This window comes from Leptonychotes weddellii, chromosome 7, assembly GCF_054177405.1.
Source record: "Leptonychotes weddellii isolate Sample4059 chromosome 7, ASM5417740v2, whole genome shotgun sequence".
NCBI lineage: Eukaryota > Metazoa > Chordata > Mammalia > Carnivora > Phocidae > Leptonychotes > Leptonychotes weddellii.
Genome location: NC_138375.1, coordinates 128,587,272 through 128,613,203, shown reverse-complemented (window position 1 = coordinate 128,613,203; position 25,932 = coordinate 128,587,272).

Genomic DNA, 25,932 nt, shown 5'->3' with positions numbered 1-25,932 from the left:
AGTTGAAATATATCGGACAACAGTTTAGGGAACACCGGACATCAAGTATTGAAGGACAGATGAAAGAAGCATTATAATTGTCCCAGCTCACTGCCTGGATCATTTACAGGACACGGCACAGGCAAGGGGAACAGAGGTAGAGTCTGATAGTCTCCTTGATTAGAGGAGACCAAGCAGGAAGTCCAGGGAGAGTTTGCAGTAGAGTACTTGGGAGGGGAGCATGACACCGAAAGAGATAACTTTGGAGAACTGTGGAAGGTCCCACTTGAGTCTTCACCTGACTCCTGCCAGGGAAAGGACCATGTGAAAGGCGCAGAGGGGAAAATCTCTGGTGCTCACACGGGGCAGGGCTTCTTATTCCTGTTGCCACCAGCCAAAGCCGAAAATCTCATAATTCGTGGGGCTTCAAGGGTGAGTATTTATTTATTTATTTATTTATTATTTTTTTAAAGATTTTATTTATTTATTTGACAGAGAAAGAGTTCACAAGCAGGGGGAGAGACAGAGGAAGAGGGAGAAGCAGACTCCCCGCTGAGCGGGGAGCCCCATGCGGGGCTTGATCCCAGGACCCTGGGATCATGACCTGAGCCGAAGGCAGCCGCCTAACCGACTGAGCCACCCAGGCGCCCCAAGGGTGAGTATTTAGAAGGGTTTTGTCTTAGGAGGGGGATAAAAATTGTTTTAGACTGAACACTGATCTATCTGATCCTGTCCAACAAATCTCAAAATCAAGACCCAAAAGGATCAAACTGTTTCCAAGTATCTTAAGTTTATCCCAGAACAAAGATCAAGGATATTTAGGGGAAAACAGATGTTTTCCAACACCTAAAAACATGAAATTCACAATTCAGAGTGTCTAACCAAAAATCACCAGGCAAGCAAAGAGCCAAGAACATAACCCCTAATGAAGAGAAAAATCAATCAAAACTGACTCAGACAAGACCTAGATGATAGACATAATGGACGGACATCTCATTCCTGTTTTCCCTGTGTTCAAAAGCTAGGTGAAGGCATAGAAGATACTTAAAAAAGACCCAAATTGAACTTCCCGCTGAAAACTCACATAGAATATGTGAGATGAAAAACAGACCGGATAAGATTAATGGAAGATACATATTGCGGGAGGAAAAATCAAGACACTTGAACGAACAGCAACAGAGACCCCGTGAAAATGAAATGGAGAGAAGAGAGAATGGGAAACAACCAAGCTTGACCCAGCTTCAAGCATCCGGCTCCAGCAGCGGGCATGGCTTCCCGACCGCCCACCTGGCACAGTGTAGGCAAGCTCCTGCAGCGGGTGCCTTCTCGCATCCCTGGCTCATGCGGGGCCCAGTGCTCAACACCGCTCTGTGACCAGCAGCTTCTCCCCATAGTCCTGCAGCAGTTTGATAGTGGAGGACCTCTAGTGAGACGTGGCCCCGTGAACAGCTTTCCTTGGAAGGTAGACTTCTCCTGGTGCGTCCCATAGTGACCAGTCTGTCACTGAGAAGCCACAACCATGCTCTCTCCACCAAGGTCTGGAGTTCAGCCCTAGGGGTTGTGGTTGCTCCTAAAATCTGCTATTCCTATTTTAGTTAGACTTCTCTTTACTTTTTGTTTTGTTTGTTTGTTTTTAATGAGAGAGAGTGCATGAGCAGGTTTGGGAGGGGACAGAGGGAGAGAGAGAGAGAGAGAATCTAGCAGGCTCCACATGTGAAGCACAGAGCCCGATGTAGGATTGGATCTCATGACCTTGATTTCATGACCTGAGCCGAAATGAAGAGTCGGTCGCTTAACCCACTGAGCCACCCAGGTGCCGCATAGACTTCTCTTTACTTCTTATTAGCCAGTACCTCATTAGTTCAATCCTTTATTTTAATGATTCTTAATATTAAACATCCCTGTTCAAGTTGCTCTGACTTCTCACTATAACTTGACTAATACATTGTCCAATCATTCAGTGAGATCCACGTTGCCCTGGCCCCTGAAGCCAAATAAAGACATTCTAAGAAAATAAAACTACAAAACAATATCCCTCATGAACACAGATGCAAAAATTCCAAATAAAATTTTAAGAGTCATATACAATATATGAAAAGGGTGACACATAATGACTCATGGGGTTTATCTTAAGATTTTGGTTCACCATTCAAAAATCAATGAATGTAATTCACTATATTCTCAAGCTAAGAATGAAAGATCATGTGATGATTTCGAGAAATGCAGAAAAGGAAACTGATTAGATCTACTATTGACTCCTGAAAAATACTCTCAGCAAACTTGAAATGGGAACAAAATTCCTACATGCTAAAATCTTAGGGGCATCTATGAAAAATCTGATGAAGGGCATGTACAAAAAGTGTATAGCTAAAATCATACTTAATTGTGAAAGACTGATTTTCCCCCTGAGATCACTAATAAGACAAGGATGTCCAGTCTCACCCATTCTATTCAACATTGTACCAGAAACAGTGGCCAATGTACTCAGGCCAGAAAAAGAAAGAAAAGGCATCTATTTGAGACAGACAGAAAGAAAACTATGTTCAGATGACATGGTAATCTATGTGGAAAATCTGATGGAGTGTACAAAAAAGCTGCTGGAGCTAATAATTGAGTTTGGCAAGATTGTGGGATGTAAGGTAAACCTCCAGAAATTGAAATTCAAAATACCATTTACAATAGCCTCAAAACATGAAGTACTCACGGATAAATCTGACATGAGATTTGAAAGGGCTGTACCCTAAAAACTACAGATATTGCTAAATTAAAGCAAATCCACATACATGGAGAGATATACCATGTTAATGGGTTGGAAGACTCAGTATCATTAAGATGTCTATCTACCGAGATTGATCCATTGACTAAATGCAATGCCATTCAGAATCCCAGCAGGTAGAAATTGACAAAATGATTTAAAATTCATATAGAAATACAGAGGACCTAGAATAGCCAGAACAACATTGAAAACATCATTACAGAAACTTCTTTTCAAGAGGCATTTCAAAAGGGCGCAAGACAACTTTTTAGAGTGTTGGATATGTTCATTATCGTAATTGTAGTGATGGTTTCACCGATGTATACATATATCACATCTTTTCAATTTATACACTTAAATATATATAGGGTGGGTTTTTTTTGTATTTCAATTATGTCTCAATAAACCTAGTTTTAAAAAGGGAGTGGTACATTAAGAAGTCTTTACGGAGACATGTTTAAGAGGCAGAGAAATTTCTTTTTTTTTTTTTTTTAAGATTTTGTTTATTTGAGAGAGAGAGAGAGAGCATGAGTTGGGGGGGTGTAGAGGGAGAGGGAGGAGCAGAATCCCCGCTGAGCAGGGAGCCTGGCTCAGGACTCGATCCCAGGACCCTGAGATCATGACCTGAGCCAGAGGCAGATGCTTAACTGACTGAGCCACGCAGGCACCCCAGAGGCAGAGAAATTTCTGCAGATAGAATGTAGATCTGTGTGGGGCATCTGTGTGGAGCTATGTGGAGGTCAGAGACAGCATTTCCTTCCCTTTGGGATATCTCCTTTCATGGCTAACAGCAGTGTGGCTAGTCCTTACCTACTGTCATCATCTCTTCTAGCCTTTTCTTTCCTATCTCCTCCATTGTACTCATGAAAGAAAAAAATGTTTCTGGCTAGGCTTATCATGGATGAAAGATGTGGATAGTCGTTGTCTTGATGGAGACAGATGTATGACTTCCGTCCTTGTTCTTGAAAATCCGCTGTGTATACACTGCAGTTGTCCTGGACACAAAAAGCTTTCAAGACTGACACCAGGAGGAGGAACCTTGAATGGGTCATAAATAGAGGCCTAAAACTAATTTATTTTCTTTTAATTCCTCCATCCATCTTTCTCTTCTTCGGTCCCTCCCTCCTCCTCTTTCTTCATTTCTTTCATCTTATTTCCTTTCTTTTTTCTTTTGGGTTGGCTTCATCATCTTTTCCTAACTAAACCCTGAGAAATCAGTGACAGATTGGGGAATGAGGCAGTGCAAAGTTGGATAACTGTCTCTGTTTTTTAATTACTCTGTATAAAAATGTATTTTGTTCATGGATGGAATCTTCACAGCCAGAGCAAATTCTGTAATGCAGATGCTAAACTAAAGATAAGCGCTGAGTGTGGAAGGAAGATGGGGTCTCTGCATAAAAAGACAAAGAACGATTATAACGGGTGTAGAGTGGTTTCAAGGTCCAGATGTTTGCTTCGCACACTTTAAAAGGAAAACGAACCCCAACCCAAACCTTTTCTAAGTCTTTTCTTTTGCTTAGGTGAAGCAGAGAAATGGACTTGACTAAAAACTCATCAGAAAGAGAATACTGAATATAGCCCGAATCCACTAAAGGAGATCTGAACTTGAACTTAACTTAAAATTCCATTACAGTATTAATATTGAGTATCTTTGTAGCACTGTATTGCCCAGAGTTTCCTAATCATCTGAGCTATGCCCTTTCCTCACTTTTTAAAATTCCATATGTGTCCAAGAATCTTGTTTAGGAACCGATATTTCCTTGTACCAACACTACTCTGATATAGCAGAGAGCGAGAGAGAGAATCTTAGCCTCTTGAGCTATTTCTCAATAGGAGCATGGACCCTACTCCCATAGTTTTAGAAGATGTATTTTTATGTCTGTGCCACAGCTGTGCTATGGTTTACAATCAGAATTTAGCAACACGGTGACTCACCAAAGGGATTTCACAGTCGACACCGACTTGTAAAGACTATGCGCTCGGGTAAAAATTAAATAGTACACGGATGCTTGGCATTCCCAGGCTCCTGCCACAGGGCCTTGCACTTCAGCCTGTGTGAAGGGCAGAGAAGCTTGGAAAGTTCTGGAGGCCCTGAGCAGTTCCATGAAGATGAAAGACACTGCTGCTAACATTATTCATGAAAAAATATGAAAGGTCATCTATCTCTCTTAAGCCTCATTTGGCACACTTTTAATGAGTGATGGATGGGCTGCAGAGGGACTGTTGCAAGGGGGCTGTGCCCTGTGAGGGTTTGGATGAGCTCCACTGTGCCAAAATGTATCCTCACATTTTCCCAGTCTTGCCCCATCATGGATTTTCCCACTGTTGGTCTTCAGACACTCTCATTTCCTTTTTTTCTTGGCATTCAGAAAATTCTATTTCTCTCCAGACCCTCTGCTAAGTCTTTTATTTGCTCACTTTTTTTTTTTTTTTTTTGGTTGGTTGAGGTCAAGGGTGACTAGAGTTACGTGAATCCAAGTGACCATGGCTTTGACCAAGGTTTTGTTCACGTGCCCTTGTGTGTGACCTCTCTTCTTAGAACGTTTGTGTGGTTTAGCTGACCACTCCCCCACATTTCGTTCTCACTTTCCTTCATTCCTGCCTTCCCCTCTTTGAGGCCCTCATTCTGTTCTCCATAAGGCTACCTCACTCAGCCACACCTCTTTGTTTCTTCTACATTTCCAAATAATCTTGATCTGCTTTCCTTCTCTGGCTTACTCTCTGTTTACTTTCAGAGGAACAGAGATGGGCAAGAGAGAGTCTTACCTGGGACAGTCAAGAATTCTGCAAGGTCAAGTCCTTGTAGATGGAGGAGAATCTAAAAGCAGAGAAGCTTACTTGGAGATGGCGATACTTGGGCTGACGGGCCCCGGGTGTCAGCGAGGACTGCCCACGTGGGTAAAAAGGGAGAAAGGTAACGAGAGGCATCAAAGGGGTTCAAACCGTTGGGATTGAAAGAAAGGAACTGGGCACGGGATGTGCATTAGAAATGAATGACATTTAAGAAAAAACCTGGTTCGTATCAAGCTGCCAGTGAGGTTAGGCTCGAGAGCCAACATAGTCTCAAGGATAAAATGTAGGCACTGAGTTCTGGCTTGCAGTCACTTTGGGTCCTCAAGAGGGTTACATAATTCAGGCATTCAGCTAATTGCAGAATTAGAATGACTCACCTGCTCACGATGGGCAGGACCTGCAAGGTCTTATTTATTAGGGGTCTAATAAAGCAAGTGCGGCCGAGCCTCGGAGTCTCTGGTTTCCCTGCTGTGGCTCAAGCTCTCACATGGTGGCTGGACGCCAGTAGGCTGAGACCAAAGTAAACAGAGCTCAGATGTTGGCATCTGGCGGCCTTCGCCACCTAGGGATGAAATCCAGAGGCTGTGAAACCAACTGAAGGAAGTCACACTTAGCAGGAAAAAGGCATCATGGAAATCGTGAGATTCGATGTTTCCAGAAGTGATTTAGAACTCCCCCCCCCCCCTTTTTTTCCCTTTTACTATGTGTATTCCTTTGTTCTGTATAAGGAGAGGAGCCACCTGATTGCACACACGGCTCTGCGGGCTGACTGCATTGCTGTGACTCTGCGCATACACGTGTGCACATTCCTGCGAGCGCGCTCATTTTTGTGTGGGCGGGCTCGGCGTCACATGTGCGGGGCTGTGCCTATCAGGGCCACAGAACAGCTGCTCCGCAGAGCTTCCGTTTTCGCTCAGTCCCGCTGGTGACAGATTGTTGTGATCCTCCTTTGAGAACTATTTGACCCTGCCTCCCTATCCCCTTCCAGGGTCCCTAAAACTGCTCGTCGCCAGCCCCCGTTTACCACCTGGCAGCTCAGCGTCTAGATCTTCATCTTGCAAAAGTCAAAAATGAGTATGTGGCAGAGCAGGGCGCAACTGGGGTGAACATCGCCCCCAAACCAAACACAACAGCGACACGGGATCGGTGGGTTTTTTTTTTACATTGCTCTGCTACATCCGTGTCCTTTTTGAGGAGCTTCGTGGTCCTCATCCGCATCCCTATTCTTTCTCTTCTTTTTCTCTCTCTTCCTCTCTCTCTCTCTCTCTCACACACACACACACACACACACACACGTGCACACAAACCCCTTCCCAGTTTACTCTTCGGGAAGCTTTGATTTCTGCTAGCTAGTCCTAGGTAACTCGGTAGCGGAGGTACCCACCACCTCTGCAATGTGTGGCTAGATGCAAACAGAGGGATGGATACAAAACACATGAAACTTTACCCTTTGCAGGTACTCTCTGTGCGTAACTGTATGTCTTACAGACTGGTTCACCTGTGGATTAAAAAAGAAATCTGGGGGCGCCTGGGTGGCTCAGTTGGTTAAGCGACTGCCTTGGGCTCAGGTCATGATCCTGGAGTCCGGGGATCGAGTCCCGCATCAGGCTCCCTGCTCGGCGGGGAGTCTGCTTCTCCCTCTGACCCTCCTCCCTCTCATGCTCTCTGTCTCTCATTCTCTCTCTCAAATAAATAAATAAAATCTTAAAAAAAAAAAAAAAGAAAAAAGAAATCTGCTGCCGTAGTGGGCGGGGCTTGGAGACACCGCATGTTTGGGGCAGACAGACTTCCCAGGGCCTCTGATGGACCAGCACAAAGCCTCACCTGTCCAGGACTGTGGTTAGCTCAGCACACCTGCCTGGTCCAGAAGATGCTGCTGCTTTTGAACTCTGAGCGACCCATTGCCCTGGCGAAGCCACACTGATGCTCAGAAACCTGCCAGGGTATCTCCTGGCGGCATGCGTCGATAAAGGAAGATAACCCACGTACACCAAAGAGTTCAGCTTCCTTCCGCTGGAGAGCCGTTCTAGGTTGTGATCATAATGGGGTATTATTAACTTGCTTTATGGTGGGTGCCGGGATATTTTTCATTCTCCTTGCCAGAGTAGGCAGCTGTTTTTACCAATAAATCTTGCAAAGTTTGCCACTTCGGAGGAGTCATCTGGTTCAAAGCGGAACAGTTCTTATAACCTCAGGAAAAAAAAAATTCCAAATCTCTGCTCTCGCTTAAATATCCTCAGAGCAAGAGATGCTAAAATCTAATTTAGGATTCCATGCCTCACATTCTTGCAGTAAAAATGTCCCTCCTAGGGGCGCCTGGGTGGCTCAGTTCGTTAAGTGTCTGCCTTCGGCTCAGGTCATGATCCCAGTGTCCTGGGATCGAGCCCTGCATTGGGCTCCCTGCTCCGCGGGAAGCCTGCTTCTCCCTCTCCCACTCCCCTCTGCTTGTGTTCCCTCTCTCGCTGTGTCTCTCTCTGTCAAATAAATAAATAAAATCTTTAAAAAAAAAAAGTCCCTCCTAAGAGCTAACTCAAATCTTTTTGCCACAAGTTAAGCTGTTTGCTGGGAGGCTAAAGTGAGAGCCTGGGAAATGGAAGCCATTTCTAAAGAGACTTGAGCAGGATACGGAGTGTCCTTAGAACCTTCTGGTCCTGACATCTGTCCATCTGGACTGCTTGGCCTTGTGATCCTTTGGGATTCTGGATTGCCCCATCAACGGCTTCTGAAGGGACAGACAGAAAGTAAAGATGCTCAGTGTTGCCTCTGACCTTTCCGATCACTGTAGGTTTGAGGATATATTTGACAAGAAAAGAAGGCAGCGGAGATACCCCTCAGATGAGCCCCATGGAATGGCTCGGTAACAGGGCAGGACCAGGAGCTCTCCTTCCCCCCTGCAGGAGGAGAGAGCCTTGCGGACATCCGAGCGTCCCCAGCCTCATCCCGGCCTCGGCATTAAACTCTGCGGGGCTTTCTTGCAAATGCTTTCTCACCGTCAGATCCCCCAGTCGGCCCAGTGCGCAGCTACTCCATTTTCCATTTTCGGCTGGTGTGGAGGGGGCAGCCTGCCTCCGAGGGGGCCCGGGCAGCCACCAAAGAACTGATTAGCTTTTAAGAACAGACCTCCACCAGACAGGCAGGAGTCTAAAGAGTAAATAGAGGTGCTGGCCCTGGAATTTTTTTTTTTTAAAGGCCCCAGAGGGGTTTGTTCGCCAGTGTTTGAATTGCTATAGAAAAACTCTGTGAAACTCCAAATTAAACCAAGGTGACCCCTTTCACAGCCCAAGTTATTTACAGTTCACGGGGCTTGGGAGGGTTCTAGTTTGCATGCCGCTGAAAACAGGTCCTGGGTTGGCCAAGGTAGCCCACTGTGGGGCGATTTGCATCACACTACCTTGCTTTCCTTTGGTGTGGGAGAAGGCTCTGAAATGGGAGCCAAGGATGTGGTCTGGTTGTAAACAGGCCTTTGTTTGTCGGCAAAGGAAAGGCGCCGGTAGGAATAGCCAAGAAAGAGCCAACTACTAGAAAGCAAATAAGCGAGTCCTCTCTATAATTAAATGCATTCCTCAGAATAACAGCTAAGGAGTAGGAAGGAAACCGAGGAACACCCCCCTTCCCCCACCATCACTGATTTCCCTTGCAGCCTTAACAATCGGATCAGTCAAGAAGACTGGCACTGATTATAGTGCCCAGTTTCCCATTTTGCTCCATACTGGGAGAGTAATTAAGTTAAATAGCTTGCAGGGCCCGAGATCTGGTTTGTGTCAAACTCGAATCAGCTGCTAGTTCAGGCTTGTGGATCAGCTCCGGGAACGCACCCCTGGGCCTCCCTTGTGCTGTGTGGAAAGCACGGTGAGGGTCTGTACCTCGGCAAGGGGCAAGGTGTTGCATGGGGAGATCCCCAAACCTCCGTCCCCCCAACCTCACTTCCTGTGACTGAGGATGTGCCTCTTGTTCCCAGTCCGCATGGCTGATATTTACAAGCAACTTTTGGTGGCTTATCACAAAAGGAGGATAGCTTGCCAAGAGGTAAACCTGAATTGAATCATAATCCCTGAGAACCGGGTTTCATGAGAAAAGTACAACAAAAGTTGCAGTCTGGGGTAGGGGGAGGTGGGAGTAGAAGGACAGTTACTTCCTATTTAGAAAGAAAATAAGGTGATCATGTACTTGACTCCTTTTCTCCTTTATCTGCGATGCCCTTTAAAGCACATCACTGTCCCTCTTGTAGGTAGGAAAGTACACCAGGTATTGTAGGGGCTGAGGGCAGGCTGCCCCAGGATGGCATGAAGATTATTTTGAGCTGAAGCAATCGAGGCCCTGTAGGCTCAAGGGAAACTTTTGTCCCTCCCTTAACTATGTGGAAGCAGCTACACTGGGGGTCTTTTATCTGAGTGACCCATCTGTCTGGCAGGACAAACATCTAATTACCAAACGTTTGCTCTTTTTATTGTCCTATGAAGTGCCTTCCTTTCCTCTGGAATCCTAGACCCCTACCCCCTTCTCCTTAGTTTAAGAAGACATACATACCTCATTTTGCCTGTCTTTGGCATTTCCATGTTTGTGTGCATTCTCCATTACATATGCAATTAAATTTGATTTTCTCTTGTTCATCCATCTCAAGTCAATTTGATTCTTAGTCCAGCTTGGAAGGACCAGAAGAGGACAGGAATTCTTACTCCCTGATGGTATGGCTATTGGTAGTGATGGAGGTGTGTGTGTGTGTGTGTGTAGGGTGTGACTGGAGTGGGTGGGAGCAAAAGAAGTAAGATGATTGCAGAAGAGAGAGAAACCATAAATCAGGTCTTTAAGTTGTTTACACCTTCCTCAGAAAATAGGACAGACACATGAAAAAGCCATGAAAACACGTTCATTAAGAATGTGTCATCAGTACTTGATACATGGTAAGCACTCAAACAATATTTGTGAAGTGAGAGGATGAATGGGTAGATACAAGACGGATGGGCAGCTTTTCATCGCTGAAGGATTCTGCTGGAAATGGAATTAATTGTCCATCTCCTGCTGGGAAGCAAACCGTGGGCCATTTTTCTTGGCAATATGGCTAAATTGGAACAATTCAAGTATTGTGTCAATCAATTAGGTAGTGTATGATGACTAAGCCTCTTTATTCCGAAGCATTAAAATCGGGAATATAGGCAATGGTATTGTTGTATGGTGACAGATGGTGGCCACACTCGTGGTGAGCACAGCGTAATGTGTAGACTTGTCCAATCGCGATGTTGCACACCTGAAACTAATGAAACATTGTAATGTTACATTACCATTAGTTAACGAATGTAACTAATACTTCAACTAGTCTACTGTATAGTCTATACAGTCTGCTGTGACTAATCTGCTGTAACTAATAACTAATGTAACTATACTTCAATACCAAAAATACTCCTTTGAGCTCCAGGCAAAAATAAGCTTCTTAATGTGATAATTGTAAACGAATGAATTATGACGTGTGGAAATGGTAGAGTGTCAGGTTTATATGGTCTGTGTTAGGACACGCACAAGGAGAGCATGGCCGCTTGGCAACGGAGAGAGTAGTGACCAAGAGGACGGCAGCCGAGCCCTAAGGATGGGAAGACAAAATCAATCTATATTGCATGTTTCCCATTGAGACTGGAGAGATCCATAGGGGAGTCACAGTTTTTCTGGGCCTGTAGTCAATCTTCGAAGATCCAGGTCAGATGTTGTTCTTGCTGGGAAACCTTCCCAACGTGGACGCATTCCTTTCTCTGTAATACCCCAGAGCTTCGTGCTGCATTGCAATGATTTGCCTCCTTTTGCAAGAGCAAGAAGCCAGCATATGTTAGTAGTCACCAAGTGTTTGTTCATTACTGGCCAGGAGCTGTGCTCATTTCCTTCAAACGAACCATCTTATGTAACCTTTGCAACAATCCTTTTATTCTCATCGTGCATTTGAGGACCTCAGGCTAAGAGGGCACGTGATAGCGTGAGCTAACAGTAAAGCCCGGCTTACCACCAGGGGTTTCCAGAGAACAGGCTCACTGCTGCTTGCTCCATGGCAACCCCATTGTCTAGCGTGGTTCTTTTTTTTTTCTAAGATTTTATTTATATAATTGAAAGAGAGCAAGAAAGTGAGAGAGCACAAGTAGGGGGAGCAGCAGGCAGAGGGAGAAGGAGAAGCAGGCTCCCCGCTGAGCAGAGAACCCGACGTGGGGCTCGATCCCAGGACCCTGGGATCACGACCTGAGCTGAAGGCAGATGCTTAACTGACTGAGCTACCCAGGCATCCCAAGAGCTAGCCACTTAACTGACTCAGCCACCCAGGTGCCCCTAGCAAGGTTCTTTACAGCAGGATCATCATGTGAGCCACATGGGAAATTTAAAAATTTTTAGTAACTTCATTAAAAAAAGAAAAAGAAACAGATGGAATTAAATTTTTGTGATAACATTTGTATTTTAGAATAGCTTTAGGTTTATGGAAAAGTTGTGGATGTAGTGGGGAGATTCCTGTGTACCCTATACCCAATTCTCCCTAATGCGGCCATCTTAACATTAGTATGTGGTATTTGTCACAACCAATAAATCCATAATGATACATTATTGTTAACGTCCATACTCTATTCAGATTCCTTCCTTTTTACCTAATGTCCTTTTTCCATTCCGGGACCCCATGTAGGACATCCACCAAGTCTTCTTAGCTTCTTTCAACTGTGATGGTTTCTGAGACTCTTGGCTTAATGATTTTGACAATGTTAAAGATACTGGTCAGGTATTTTGTAGAAGGTCCCTGAACTGGGGTTTGTCTGATGTTTTTCTCATGATTCTACAAGGGTTGTGAGGTTGTGATTTGTAGTAAGAGATATGTATTTTGTCTTTGTCCCCAATTTTGGCAGAGTCCCTAAAACGCTTAGAATTTCCTAAGTGAAGAGAGCTATAAAGGTGTCTTGATATTCTTAGAAAAACCCTTTAAACCACACCTGAGTTTTTGTTAATAAGGTGACTTTTGGAGAGTACCAAAGTTTGGGGGCTGGTTGCCAGGGAAACCAACCATGTGATTGAAGGGTCAGAGCTTTCTCTCCCATCCCCTGACTTCCGAGGGCAGGGAGGGGCTGGAGTTTGAACCAATTGCTAATGTCCAGTGACTTAATCATGCCTATGTAATGAGCCTTCCTAAAAACCCAAAAGGAGGTGATTTAGAGAGCTTTCAGGATGGTGAACCAGAACACCTCCATGGGCGGACAACCAAACTCCCTGGGGACAGAAGCATCTGGCTCTTCATTCCTGTCCTTTAATAAACTTTGTAATAAACCAATAATTTAGCAGGTAGACTATTTCCCTGAGTTTTATGAGCCACTCTACCAAATTAATAGAACCTAAGAAGGGGATCTATAGCTGGTTGGTCCAAAACACAGGTGACAACCGAGACTTGGGATTGGTGTCTGAAGGGGGCAAGGGAGGGATCAGTCCTACCCTGTGGGATATGATGCTATCTCCAGGTAAACAGTATTAAAATTAAGTTAATTGCTTGGTATTAGGGTTGAAAACTATGCAGATCATAGGGGCTCTGGGTGTGTAGGAGGAAGACCACCCAAGTACATCACCACTGTCGAGACATCATATCAAGTGTACATGCTATCAACATGGCTTATCACAGATGTTAACTTTGATCACCTGATTGAGGTGGTGTTTGTCGGATGTCTCCACTGTAAAGTTACTCCCCCAGCTCCTTCCATATTGTACTCCTTGGAAGGAAGACTTAAGGGGTAGTTCTACTTCCTTGATGGGGGATCATCTCCATAAATCATGTGGAATTCTGTTTGGGGGATTCACCTATTCTCCTTCATTTATTTACTTCCTGAAGATAAATAAAAGCATCATTTATTTATATCAGTATAGATTCATGCCTAATAAAATTAATTGAGATATATATTTTGTTTAACCCCAAAGATCAAAACTATTACCATTTCAAGTGTAATCAATATAAAACATTATTTATGCGATGTTTTTAATTTCATTCTCATAGAATGTCTTCAAAATCTGGCATGTAATTTACACACAGCACATCTCAATTTGGATCTTGAATTTTCATCAGAAATACTTGATCTATATTTAGATTTTGTAAAATTTGCAGTCAGAAAAAGTAAGTTCATACACCCAAGGAAGTTTAGCCAAACCTACGAGTGTTTCCAGTAATAGAAGCAGGTACCAAAAAGTCATTTTCCTTCAATATTTGCATCCATTTGACAAAATTGGTTTATCATTTTTAGAAGCATTGATTTGATGTAGTTTTAAAACTGAGTTAAATAAATTCACCTAACTCTCGTGTCAGCTCAGATTATTGCCATCGAATTCAAAGTGGTATTGCAGAAAATGAGAAGCCCCTTCAAATTTATCACAATTAACACAACATTATTCAAGTTTTTCTTTTAGTTTTGGCAGCAATTTATATAATAGTGCTTGTTATAAGTAAAATCTTTGATATATTGATTTCTACTAGAAATGATGGCAAAATAATTATTATTGAATCTTATTATGAGAAGTTTCTATTTCACCATATATTCCCATACTGTATTGCTAGCTCACAAATAAGTTTTTACTTTCCTTGGTGCTTCAGATTTAGCTCATTTATATGCAGTGTCACATCAGTGAGAAAACATAAATCATGCTGTCATTTTTTCCTGTGACACGAATCATACTGCCATTTTTTTCTGTCTTTGGTTTTTGAATATTTGGCAAGCATTTCTTTTGTTTTAAGAAAATCTTGAACTAGAGTTTACAGTAAATCTTTGTAAAACCCTTCTGCAGTTCAACCAACAAGCATTTGCAAAGAAGACAAGATCATTAAATTGTCTTCTCTTCATTTAAGAGTTTCACAAACGGATGATTTTTCATAGCATTTGGTATGTACACAATGACTTTAAGACCTCTATCCATGATGCTTTTCATGGAGTCTGCCCCAGAGAACTGGTCACAGATACCATCGATATGTATCATCCATAGTCTATAAACAATAAAGGAAACATCAGTGTCTTATCCTAAAATTCAAATAAATCCAGATTTTTTGGACTTAATATGGCTGGAGCACTGTCATAATAGGGACTAACTTTTTCCCATATCTAGCTAAAATTCTTTGATAGTTTAACAGATTAAAAAATATCTATGGCATGAATTTGTTTTTTAAGGCTGGGAATTGACAACATTTCTATGTAATTTTGGAAGACCTTTGGAACAAAAGATAACCAAAGTATTACTCAGGCAGTGACTTTATCATGCAACTCAGCTAAAACTAACAAAAAGTACTTGCAATTTTTCAAATTTTGAATCAATTAATCTTTCATATTGTAAGATCTTGGATTTTATGTGCAATCATTTGGCAGCTTAACTACGATCTTTTTTTTTTAAAGATTTTATTTATTTATTTGACAGAGAGAGACACAGCTAGAGAGGGAACACAAGCAGGGGGAGTGTGAGAGGGAGAAGCAGGCTCCTCGCTGAGCAGGGAGCCCGATGCGGGGCTCAATCCCAGGTCCCTGGGATCATGACCTGAGCCTAAGGCAGACACTTAATGACTGAGCCACCCAGGCACCCCAGCTTAACTAAAGATCTTAAAATGTCTTTTAAATTTTTTCCTCTAATGTTCTAATAAAATTTCAATAAAATAACAATGACTTATTATACCATGTCTCCATCTAAAAATTGTGTTCCAAAAAAAATAAGCAAATAAAGGTGGGGTTTTATTTTGCATAAGGATCCAAAGCAATATATAGCTGGCCAGAGTTCCAAGTTCAGATCCCACTGAAGTATTATTTAGGGGCACCTGGGTGGCTCAGTTGGTTAAGCATCTGCCTTCAGCTCAGGTCACGGTCTCAAGGTCTTAGGATGGAGCCCCATATTGGGCTCCCTGCTCAGCGGGGAGCCTGCTTCTCGTCCTCCCTCTGCCTGTCACTACCCACCCCCCCGTTTGTGCTCTCTCTCTGTCTGTCAAATAAATAAATAAAATCTTTAAAACATTATTTAAAGTTTTATTAGACATTAAATCTGATTTCAGTAAACTAATTCCACTGAATGCTTTTGACTATTTAAACTTCTTATCAAATTCATAATGTGTTTGCTGGAAATGCTTCAACTTTGCTTACTTAACTTTGTATGATTTTTTTTTTTTTAAACAAAAAGAAACAGCTTTTGCCTTCTGCTCTGCCCCAGCAAATTGCATTTGCCATTCTTTGTGAAAATGCTGACATTTTCTCTCAGTCTGCTTTTCTCCATTACTGCAATGGTTATAACACTAACTTCTAATTTCCCCTTGATTCTGAATGAGTAATATGCCTTTATTGTAAATTTAAAAAATTTTCCATACTTATTTTTTGTAGTAGAAATAGCATTTAAGTCTACTAGATTAGAATAAGTATTTTGGGGCTCCTGGGTGGCTCAGTCAGTTAAACGTCAGACTCTTGATTTCGGCTTAGGGCATAACTTCAGGGTCATGAGATCAAGTCCCATGTAGGGCTCCATGCTGGGCCTGGAGCCTGCTTAGGATTCTCTCTCTTCCTCTCCTGCTGCCCCTCCCCCCATCTTGTGTGCTCTCTTTCTCTCTCTCTCTCAAAAAAAAGAAGAGGATTTCAATTTAATTTTCAAGTGTGACTTCTGTAAGTTATCACTGTAACTTCTTTGTATATAAAATACTCAAATAAGCATATTGCGATGTTACCTCCATGCATAGAAAAAAACTTCATTCAAACTGAATCAAGCATTGGCCCCTATCAGATTGGTCATGCATTGGTGTGTGTGCTGGAAATGACGCACGGACCCGAAACACTCTATAATGCAATAATTATATCTTAACACAATGCAATGGTAGAAGTAAAATATAAACCACTAAAACAAGAAGACAGTGTTTAATGGAAACATAATTTACACTGCTTTGATTTTAAAATTTAAATTAACTCAAGTTAAATAAAATGAAGCATTCAGGTCTTCGACTGCACTGACCACATTGTGTGGAGCAGCCACACGGGGCTAGTGACTGCTATGTTAACAGAGCAGCTCTAAAAGCTACCATCTGAATGGTCTGACTTGTATTCCAAGGTCAAGGTCTGAAGAGAAGAAAGCCTTTAATCCTTTAACTAGGGGCTGAAAAAAATTATTCAGATAATTTACAGGAGCTTTCTGTCTCAGTACGTGTTGTGTGGTTTTGTCACAAGAGTAAAGTGAGAGAAAAACAAAACAAAAGAGCCTGAGATGTATGAATCCTTAAAGTAATGCTACTTCCTAGCTTACTAACTATTGGAAGTAGATTTCTTTTATGCCAGAACTCGTCGTAAGGCAGGAAGTGTCCGAGAGCAGACATGCATCATGGGGTTTTAGGTTGGAAAAGAGATATTTGACTTGCTCTACAAATGGATGACGTTGAAGGGGGGGAATTATTTCGACCCACTATTCTGAAGGATCTTGTAAGGATCAGGGACAGACAATGCACTGTCTTTAGTTGGGCTCAGGGTCTCTGTCACTATATGTCTTCAACTCGAGATTGAGGACACAATCTAGAGCATTCCAGCATCAGATGGAAGAATAGACCTGGATGACCCAGGAAGTCCCCTCCAGTCTTTAGATTTTGTGAGTCAAAATTGGAAAGGCATGATTGGCTTGCTTTCCTTTGAGATTGGGTAGCTACGAGGTGTTAAAACTTACCCATAGCCTCACCCACTGTGAAGTGGGTGGCGGTGTTGTATTTTGTCCCAAAGCCTAAGCAGAAGGACTGTTCTGGCCATATAGATAAGCACAATCCTTTGACAATTTCCCTATTGACTAAGACATGACTCACTTTGACTCTATTTATGGATTTATACCCTTCTCACTCCCAGAGAAGATTTGCAGCCGCTCACAGTAGAAACAATATGCTTACGCACTTTAGAAAGCAGGGCCAAACAAAGGATTGTATTAGGATAGAATAGTTATTTCCAAAGAGAAAAGAATCCAGCTCCCCTGCGTCATTTTCATAAGATTGATTGGTGACTTGTCCCAGGGTGTTTACATTCAAATCAGCAGTCTGTTAATGACATGGATGAGATTATCTTACTTTTGAAACATAGTTGCCGATTAAATGATCTGAACATGGTAAGAACTCACCCATCCTTGAAACGCTGTTTCTAAATGTAAATGAATAGCCAAAGTCAAAACAGAGGAAAGCAACATGACAAATTTCAAATTAATTTTTCCCAAATGCACAGTGTTTTCAGAGATTTGATGGATTTAGTGCACAGCTGCTCTAAGCAAGAATCTGCTTTATTAGAACACCACATCAAATCTGACCTAATATAATTAAAATTGTTTGCTGTTACCGTGTGAATAATGCAGGATGCATTTCATTCATTGATTTACTTGAAGGGGCTCAAGCTATTCTTATAAAAATAACATTTCAAAGTGGTGTTCTACATTTAGAATTCACCCCCCTTTTATCCTTCCGTAATCAATAAAATCCGTAAAAATAAGATGGTCTGGCTAGATCATCTCAGATGCAGTGCTTTCTATAATCTATAAGTTCCAATATTTCTTCTCTCCTTGCCTCCTTCACAAAAGTGTCTACCTCTGTTTTCTGTCCTGGAGGAGTTCCCCATTCCATTGTCAAGCAGATCAATGAGGACCTGCCATCCTTCAGACCTCCCCTCTAATCCATGGGTGACCCTCCTGATCATCCTATACAGTGACCACCACAGACATGCGCTTTGCCTGGGGAGACACCCATGTTTCTACAGAATGAGGCAGAGATAGTGAGAAACTGTAGATCCACAGAAGAGACAAGGCATGGCCGCAGAGTGGTTGAGTCCCCAGAGGTGGATGAGCAGCAGAGTCTATGAGTTCTTAAAACTGACAAAGTGATAAAAGCCTAGATTCTTGCCCCCCCCTTTCCTGCAGGTGCCACAGAGCTCACTCAACTTCTGTCCACGTGTTCTCTTCCACTGAGCGTTCGAACCCCACGTGATTCTTCCCAACATCCAGATCCTTCATTTGCTCTTCCCCTAACTACTCAAGCCAGCTTCCTTTGCATTCAAGAATCCCTCCTTTTCTACATTCCTAAGCACCTTCAACATCCTTTCCAGTCCTAATGTCTAGTTTGTCTTTTATTTTTAAACCAAAGAGGCTGGTGGATTCTTATTTGCTTACTCAGATTTTTCACATTCCTTTTTTTAATTTTTTTCACTTGCTTCCATGGCACACGGTTCTTTGCTAGTTGTACCTCCCTAGTATGGTTTCTACTTTGGATTCCCGTGTGAATTTTATTGGTTTTCTAGGCCACTGTGACAGTTGATAAGTTTGAGGGCCAGTCACAAGAGTTCAGTGAAATATGTTTCCTTGGTGTGAACTGAGAGGTTGAGAACTCATCAGATCAGAATAAATGAATTTGATGAAGAAAGAATCGTGTGCAGGCTCGAGGTGAGATATGGTCGATGCAGGAAATGTATCTTCAGTTAGGTTGGGGTGTCCTGGAGTAAGGTGCTGACTGACTCCAGGCAGAGAAGAAATTCAGGTGCACTCTTTGAGAACCCGCTCATCTTGTTTTTATTCAACAGATATTCACCAAATTTTCACCCGTGTCCATAATTCGCTGAATTATTGTGTCAGTACTGTCTTGGACAAAAGTAGGGTGCATATAACAGACACAGCCCTGCCCTATGGAGCTTACTTTTCAGTAAGGAAGACAGATGTTCAATACATGGACTTCAAATAAAGTTTGTAATTGCAGAGTTATTCACTCTGCACATCAAGAGTGACTCTGAGCACTTGAAAGACAACATACATCTCAAAGAACTTTATATCTCTCTAAAAGACACAAAAAGGTCTCTCTCTTGCTTTGAGTATTGATATTAAGATGCGAGATGAAAGTACTCAGTGGAGCAATTTCCTTTTTCTACCCTACTCTCTCTTTTTTTTCAAAGATTCTATTTATTTGTTTGAGAGAGAGAGAGAGAGAGATAGCAACAGAGATAGCGAGAGGGAGCATGAGCGGGGAGGAGAGGGAGAAGCAGACTCCCACTGAGCAGGGAGCGTGACGCGGGGCTCCATCCCAGGACCCTGGGATCATGACCTGAGCCGAAGGCAGACGCTTAACTGACTGAGCCACTCAGGCGCCCCTCTATATTTTAATATATATTAAAATTTTAAATTTTGTAAACAATTTCATTTCTTGGAAGGTATTGGGGTAAAAACTTAGAATCAGATGCTCTTGGCATGAACCTAACTACCCAGCTGTGAGTATATTATTTAACGTTTCTGAATCCATGCACTAATTTGAGTGACAACAACCTACTTCGCAATATTGTTGTAAGTAGTCAATGAAATCATTTGGGAAAAGTGTCCAGTAGAAACGTGGCATATAATATAATGAATACATCTTTGACAAAACAACCGCAGTGCTTGGACACATAATCAAATTTTCATTTAGCAGAAATGTTTAAAAGCATCTCTCTGCACAGTTTTGGGCCTGAAACAGATTTGCAGGGAAGAGAAAAAATGTTAACTGTGGGTCTTTCTTCCAGAAAATAGTTGTAGTGATACTTTTACCAAAGAATTTTTAATAAAATCAAGTCTACAGAATTCTGAGGGGCTACTCTTGATGACTCAAAGAGGAATGACACATTTTTACAGACATGAGAAGTCTAAAATTGGTTGGGGGGGTGTAAGACAAATATGCCTAAAATGATCATTTTTTATATATTTTTTTAGGTGGCCTGCCACCTCTCTCCCTCCTGCTTCCTTCCCCCAACAACCTCAGAGAATGGGGCAGTGACATTGTGTATCAGATAGGTCTTGCTGTCCGACAAACTACCCCAAAACTCAGTGACCGAATAATCATTTCTTCCCACGTGTGTGTCTGCTGTCCAGCTGAGGGGTCTGCTGGGGTGGGTTGAGCTCAGCCAGGCAGCTCTGCATCAAGCTGAGGGTCCAGCTGGACTTGACTTTTTGATATGGCTTGTGCTCAGTTCGTTGCATGTGTATTCAATTTGGGCACAGGATGGAGGGGCATCATCTACTCAGTGAGAGATCCTTTGGGTTCATTGCAGAGGCTCGAGAGTGAGATCCGAGATACATGATGTTCTAGAAGCCTTGGTCTAGTCCTGGTATGCTGTCACTTCTGCCCAGAGGCCAATGGCTAAAACAACTCACAGAACCAGACCCCAAGTCAAGAGGCAAGGACTTACACTCTGCTTCTAGATAGCACGAGGTTGCATGCTCACCTGGCAAAGAGGAGGGCTTCTATGTTAAAGCAGGATGGGAATCACATGCAAGACAAGTACACATAACATCTAATTTTTAAGAATTTTCACTATATAGGTCAATAGATAAAAAGAAGAAGATGGCAGAAAAGTATTATTGAATCCTGAATTTGTCCATGAGGCAGATATTCTAATATACCTTTCAGAGTTATGGAAGATTCTCTTGCTCAGTTGTTCACCACTGGATAGTATTTTGAACATTTAAAAATAAACTGTTTCAGCAGAGCGGAAATGTACTAATTTTGAATACTTAGCCATCTGGAGCATTAGATGTTTAATTACAGCTGAAAACTCAGGAATGAACAGTGTGAGGCAGTTTTCCTTTCCAGTGGATCCCAATTGTCTTTGCCTTTATTCTCAGGAGAGAAAAGAAGAAGGAATACGCCAGTGGTCATATTGTACTATTTCTTGGGCTTTGTTCTTTTCTTTTCTTTTTATGGAAGCTCATCTTAAAAACATGGTCAAACCATGCCAAGATCCCTGTCTTTTTTCATAAAGCATCAACTCAAAATGCAAGTCTATCTGTTACATAAAATAGAAATAGTCACAGAAAAGTACTTTATTTTATTATGTCAGCTGCATTTAAGATGAGTTTCCTCAAAGCTTACAAGTTTTATATTTCTTTGGGAGGCTATTCCTCCTTGTTTAAGCTCTGTAGTACTCTTAATAACTAACCATTATCAGCAAAGTCAGAGAAATGATTGTTCTAATTTCAGTAGGAGACACAAGATTAGTCCATAATAATCGAGCTAAAAAAATTAAGAGGCTGTGAAGAAAAATCATCAGATGTGATACCATATTTAAAAATTTGTAATATTCCGGGGTGCCTGGGTGGTTCAGTCAGGGAAGTGTCTGCCTTCAGCTCAGGTTATGATCCCAGAGTCCTGGGATCAAGCCCCACATCGGGCTCCCTGCTCAGTGGGGAGCCTGCTTCTCTCTCTCTCTCTGTCTCTCTCTCTGCAGCTCCCCCAGCTTGTGCGTGCTGTCTCTCTCTGTCTGTCAAATTAATAAATGAATAAAATCTTAAAAAAATAAAAAGTACATAGATTCATAAAATTACAGATGTCAGGAATCTCATTTTCCCATTCTTGCTTGAAGACACTGAAGGTCAGTAAAAGCCAACAAGGTAAATGCTGTTTAACCTAAAGGTCCTTGCAATCCTGGCCAGGTGGGTGTAGAACTTACCCATCTAATTTAAGATCCTTTGTTGCCATTGAAAAGCTTGCAGCCTGACTGAGAAGCAGAGGGACTGGTATGGAATAGCCAACTGCAAATCTAGCCATCTATTATATGCTATATTTCTCGGTATTAAAGGTAACTTCCCTTCCTCCACCCTATTTTAATTAGATCTCACCTCTCTGGCTGTCATAATCTCTCACCACACCTTGCTTATATCCTTCAGGGAGCATCTATGCACAGCTTGTGATTCTACATTTGTACGCTTTTTTATTGCCTGCTCTGCCCATTAGATCGTGAGCTCTTGGGGCAGGTGCCTTGTCCAAATTACCCTCTGGTATATACCCGGTGCTTAGCATAGAGGTCAGTGTCTATACATACTATTGAATGGTTCACTGAAGGAATGAGTGAAAAAAAGACCGAAGAAATGAACATCACTGCTTGAGTAAAATTTGAGGATTTTCGCTTGATGCGATGTGTTAGAAGGAAGCCATATGATTTAGGGTTTTAAAAAATCGTGGTTTGGGATGTAGTTTGTTCGATGCAAGAACAAAGAGTCCTCAGGGAAGTAGATGGTAAGGAAATGTGTGTGACCACCTCCTTCTCGGCTACCCAGAGTGTCTAGGTGCTGGGTCATGTCTAGAGATAGAAGTCCAACTTCAGGGAGCAGAGAGTGAGACTGGACAACTTGGTCTCAGGCTTCTGGTTCTCCATGGTGGTCCTTGGGGAGCCAAGTGTGTATAAGAGCCCCTCAGTACTGAGCATGTAATCACAGTAGCAGTACTATCCATTAAGTACTTCTGACGTGCCTTGTCCTATGGTTAAGTGCTTCTATAGTAAAATTTCTGGGTTCTTTTATTATTTAAATTCAGTTAGCCAACATTCAATGATTCGTTAGTTGCATATGTGTCCTCCTTAATACCCATCCCCCAGTTACCCCATTCCCCCACACCTTCCCCTCCAGCAACCCTCAGTTTTTTCCCAGAGCCAAGTAATCTCTGGGTTCTGAAGACAGCCCTAAGAGGGGGATATTATTCCTGAATTCATGGTACACTGAGGTGACTCAGGATCAGGAGAGGCTAATAACACCAAAGTGTCCCGTCTGGGATTTGAACCCAGTTCTGTCTGTGACAGTTCATGCTCTTAGCCCATGCGTCTCTCAAGGAAAAGAGAAAGGAAATAAAACTAGGGTCTAGTTCTTCTTCTCATCGACTTAATTTGACTCTCTTTCTTTCTTGTGCCCGCAAACAACTTCAGATCTGGCATTTACTCATTCAATTAATCAATAGTTATTGAACTTCTAGGCCCTTTGGAATATAAACATTCCCTCGTTCACTAGGTCAACGAACAGTGCCCAAACACCTTTTATGTGCCAGGCACAGTTCTAGGGGCTTATGATTTATCAGTAACGGTCAAAGATCCATACTCTCACGAAGCCTACATTTTAGATAGGGAGACGAACCATAATCCATAAACAAAATAACTAATAAGTAAATTATGTTGTGATTTATTTTTTATTTTTTATTTTATTTTTTTTTAAGATTTTATTTATTTATTTGAGACAGAGAGAATGAGAGAGAGAGAGCACATGAGAGGGGGGAGGGTCAGAGGGAGAAGCAGGCTCCCTGCCGAGCAGGGAGCCCGATGCGGGACTCGATCCCGGGACTCCAGGATCATGACCTGAGCCGAAGGCAGTCGCTTAACCAACTGAGCCACCCAGGTGCCCTTATGTTGTGATTTAAAAGGTGTCGATTGAAATGGAAAAACACAAAGTTGAGGGGCCTGGCCAAGGAGCTCAAGGAATGAGGAGGGTCAGGCTGCACCTTTTTTTTTTTTAAGCTTTTACTTATTTGAGATAGAGACAGAGCATGCGCATGAGAGACAGTGAGGGAGAGCATGAGCAGGGGAAGGACCAGAGGGAGAAGCAGGCTCCCCACTGAGCAGGGAGCCCGACTCGGGGCTCGATCCCAGGACCCTGGGATCCTAACCTGCCTGAGCCAAAGGCAGACGCTCAACACCCTCAGGTGCCCCCAGGCTGCACCTTTAAATGGGGAGCTCAGCTGAGGCCTCAGCGAGAAGCTGACATTTGAGCAAAGATGGGAAGGAAGTAGGGAGTGAGCCACGTGTGTCTCTTCCCAGGGAAGAATGTTCCAGGTTAAAGGAGCAGTTGGTGCCAAGCCCTTCATTAAGGTAGAGTAAGGACTTTGCTTTCCAGGAGTTCACAACCCTTGTGGTAAAAAAGCTAAACAAACAGAGTAATTATAAATAATTGTAGTTGAGGGTAATAACTTGTAAGGAGAAGGTGTGTGCCCAGTATGATGATAACACAGAAGCAAAGGAACCGAGGGCCTGGAGGCGTTTGGAAATGCCTTGCTGAGGAGGTGCTGATGTTTGCATGCCTTTTTTTTTTAAACGTAGAGTGACAGGGAGGACGACAGAAGGCAGAGATGCAGCTCAGTGGAGCGTTGCGTATCCAGGAGGCAAGAAGTGCTTTTCCAGGTGCCTGAAGGTGACAAGGGGTTGATGGGATGGAAAGGCGGATTGGGTCAGATCCTAAAGAGTGTTGCTTACTTACTGCTGGAAGAACATTTCACTTCTTGAAGATGATGTTGAGGCTCGGAAGGATGTAAGCGGGGTGTGTTTGTTTTTAGAGATAAGAAAATCGAGGCCCCTGAGAAATTGAGGAACTTTCAGGGCTATGGAGCTACTCAGCATGGGAGCCAAGCTAGAAGTCCAACCTCGGGACCCACGAGGCCACCAGAATTCCCCTACCTGTGTAAGGGTCTGATGTTGTCTGTTACTGCATAGCCATTAACTTTGTGAAATGGGGTGCTGTTCTTGCTAGGGGAGACTGGTCAGTGTCAACCTGCCTTGTTTTGGGAGGTGCAGACTCCTCTCTGCCAAGAACCCAGAACTCCTCCAAGGAACCCGGAGAACCCGGAGCTCATGTCATCGGTCATGTTAGTAATGTCTACATTACAGGCATAAGCGGCCAGTAATACTTCTCCCTTTCAGGAGTGCTTGATGTCATAGGTATATGAAGGGACTTCACTGAGTTCACCCAGCAAATCACGCTCAGACCTGAATGCAAACGAGAGTAAACAATCTCCCATACAAATGCCACAGGAACATATTCAGTGGGAAGGAATATAACAGGAGTAAGAGCTATGTGTAAAAACAGTTCTGTCAAACAAACTTAAATTTGCTGTTTGCAATTGCTGGTGCATTGAAATTAGATGAATAAGTATTACATCCATGGTGTAGGATCATCCTAGCTGGTGTTCTTTCTCTTTGCTGCCAAGGTAAATGTAGAAGCTACTGATAGAACATTTTGTTCTTTGCCAGGATGTTTTGATGTCATAACTGTTAAAGTAAAGTAATATATTAGCCTGAATTCGGTGTCTTGTTTTATTAACGTAACTGCGGATATACTTGAGTTTAAAGTTAAGTCCTGCAATATTTAAATTCTCCTGTTTTTCTATTTTGGTCCCTTTTCTTGTGTGTGTATGTGTGTCTATGTGTTTGTGTGTTCTAGAGAAAGTTTTATAAAAGTATCAGACTTTGAGAATATACTTTTTAAAAATATGAGAACATGATCATGTTTGGTCTTCATTGTGGGGGGATCTATTATGGACTTGAGTATCAGTAAATTATATTCTTTTTTCAGTATAGTATTTAGGGCAGGTAAACCAAGGTTAGAAAATACATCTCTAGGGGCACCTGGGTGGCTCAGTGGGTTGAGTGTCTGCCTTCGGCTCAGGTCATGATCCCGGGATTCTGGGATCAAGCCCTGCATCGGGCTCCCTGCTCGGGGGCGGGGGGGTGGTGTGTGTGTGGGAGGAAGTGGGGGGGTGGGGGGGCTGCTTCTCTCTCTCCCTCTGCCTGCCGTCCCCCAGTTTGTGTTCTCTTGCTGTCTCTCTCTCTCTCTGTCAAATAAATAAAATCTTAAAAAGGAAATAGATCTCTAAAATTCAGTCCATTAGA